This window comes from Chelonus insularis, unplaced genomic scaffold, assembly GCF_013357705.1.
Source record: "Chelonus insularis isolate UGA/USDA-ARS -01 unplaced genomic scaffold, ASM1335770v1 contig_97_pilon, whole genome shotgun sequence".
Lineage (NCBI taxonomy): Eukaryota > Metazoa > Arthropoda > Insecta > Hymenoptera > Braconidae > Chelonus > Chelonus insularis.
Window position 1 is genome coordinate 7,680 of NW_023276786.1, and position 2,894 is coordinate 10,573.

Below are 2,894 nucleotides of genomic sequence, written 5' to 3' on the forward strand. Positions count from 1 at the left end.
TGTATTTTGGTTAAGCTTGTATATGGGCATAAGTTGGTTGAATGTTTAGCATAAAGTATATTCAACTGAGATTAATTATTGCAGTTTCACCATTTTTATTTACTTGTTTTTTGAAAGTTTAATTACCTTTACAGAATGACCAAATAACCTTTTCATTTCAACTTAATTGGTTTTTTTTGCTTAACTAAAGTAAATACATGAACTTTTGAATTATAAAAGTAATGACATTTTTTGGAGTATAAACTCCAACATATGACAAACATGTTACAAATCATTTTCTTAATATTTCCATAGAATATATTAATTTTATTTTGTAAATACTCCTCATGTTTCAAGTTGTTTTAATCACTTATGTACACACGTGTATCCTTGTAGCAGTAATTGGTGCTTGAAAATTAAAATGTATAAAATATGCATCAAAGAAAGTTTTAAACCACCATATAGTACACTTTATCTCACTATCAAATTGAAATAAGCAAATTAACAACTTTAGACATTAACTTATTTATTTCAAAACTCATAAGCTGATGATTTTTGATCAAAACTTTTTCAAACAACTAAAACTCTAGAAATTTTTACAACTCCAAGTTGACAACAAATTTTTCCTTCCAAAAAACACAACTACTCTAAAATTCTCAATAATTTAGCATGACTCCAATTTACTTTTATAGAGCTTTGTAAGTGTTAAAGTAAAGTTTAAAAAAGTCTCCATAAAATTTCCATGAATATTTTTCCATATAGATCTTAATTAATCTTTTCTCTAGATGACTAAGTCGTCTCTTCATGTAAACTTGATTAGTTTTCTCTTTGAGTTCAGTTGAATATGAAAAATGTTAGTATAATTCTTACTACTCAGTTGATAAAATATCAAATATTTAGATTTCCTTTTGATGTATAATTTTTTTCATGTTCAAAATATCAAGTTTTAATTCTATCAACTTCATTTGTATACATATTTATACAAATACACACATTTTTATCATGCATTCGAATACTAACTGTAATCATAATACTGCATTATAAAACTAGCCCAGCAGTTCCTGTCCAATGTATTAAGGCGTATTTCCGCGTACCAAGTTGGATAAGCTTGTCACTTAAATACTAAACTCACTCCAAACATACTAATGGTAATAATGTTTTAATATCGTTATTTTTTTTTGCCATGAAAAAATCTGTATCAAGTTATTATTATCGCTGACCACACATCAGTTTTATTGTCATTGAAATTAGAGATAAAAACAACAATAAATCTGAGATAACTATTCTCTGTGTAAGTGAAAGTAGTACTTTTGTTGTGATCATGTCATACTAGACTTCAATTAAATTACGATCTTTATAGAGTAATGGTAGCATCAGTTACTTAGAAAACATCTTCAAAGAGACAATGAGTTTGAAAAGCTTGATGAGTATTGTTTAAGGTTTAAAATGAGCCACTGGTCATAAATGATAGGCTCAAATGTACAAAGATGTCGCGTGTGAAAGTAGTCAAGACCACAGGATAAATATAAGAAATTCAACATGGCAAAACAATATCAAATTCCATGTGGGTAGAAACAGAATAAAGTGCTGTTTTGGATTATTATTTTCTCTACATGTACCCACGTTTTTGAAAGTACTTATTAGCCGTAGGGGAATGAGAAAGCTTATGTTAGATTGAGAGGTTAATTTTTTCAATGACCTTAGAAGAAGATGAGACTAATTTATTTGTTGATGATGAAAAAGAAATGAAAAACTTTCATTAAAAAATTAAAAAAGTGTTTTTCATTTATTAAACAAAAATTAAGTTGGGCAGGTTTATTTATGAAGTAACCTATCAATTGTTTTATGAATTGAAAAAAAAGAATGTAATATAATTCGACAAGTTATTATAACATAAAAGCATCATTGATATTTCGATAACCTTCTAGTATCATCAATCAATAAGCTACAGAGAAAGGAGTGAACAATTTATATGCAATATTGATTTCAACAATGAAATTGTTTGTAAAAATTGACTGCATTGAAACTCGAAAAAAAAATTCACATTCTGTCCTCTTGACCTCAAAAACACAAAAAAAACTGTTCATTTATTCTATGGATTCTATTAGGTATTCAGGATCCCCTCTGCCGATAGACTATATAACATGTTTTTGATAAAGCTTCTGGTAGAAGATTTTGCTAATGGAGTTCATGAACTTAAACGTGATCATAAAAATTTTTAGGACATACCTGAATATAAAATCATATCTGGCTTTTTCAGGATATGCTGTGTTATGATATTTTATCGAAATTGTTGACCAAAAAGTGGATGAAAATTTTTTCTTATAACAAATGATATTTTGCCATGTTGCATACAGATGAGCATGCTTGTGAATCCTTTCATATAATATTATTAAAAATAATTTTTCAATGTAAAATATATTCATGAAAGATAAACAAGTTAATGAACTATTCATTTATTAAGTTATTAATTGAGTAATTTTATTAAAGTTTTATTAAAAAGTTTGATTATTATCACATGTTTTTAAAAAATAGCTGATTCCTAATAAAATGTCAATAGATTTTAAGGTATTCGTGATTTATTTTTCAGTTCAGTTTCCATAATTTTCTTTCTAAAGAATATCAGTTTTAATGTTTTTAGAATAATTTAAAATTCTTACTGTTTTAGAATAAATGATGTTTTCGTTGATGACTAGTTCAACATTGAATGACCCAAACCCAAACATTTACAGAGTTTCAGAAAAAGCATCCACCGTTTCTTAAAACACAAAAATCAACTTATAAATAAAACCAAGAGTAAAAATTACAGGTTTCTGAAGTTAGATTTCGTGCTGAAGGTAATATCATAACTGGTGCCTATAGCAAATAAGAGGATCGTTCAAAATCACAGGTGTCATCCACATTCAGAGTGTAAT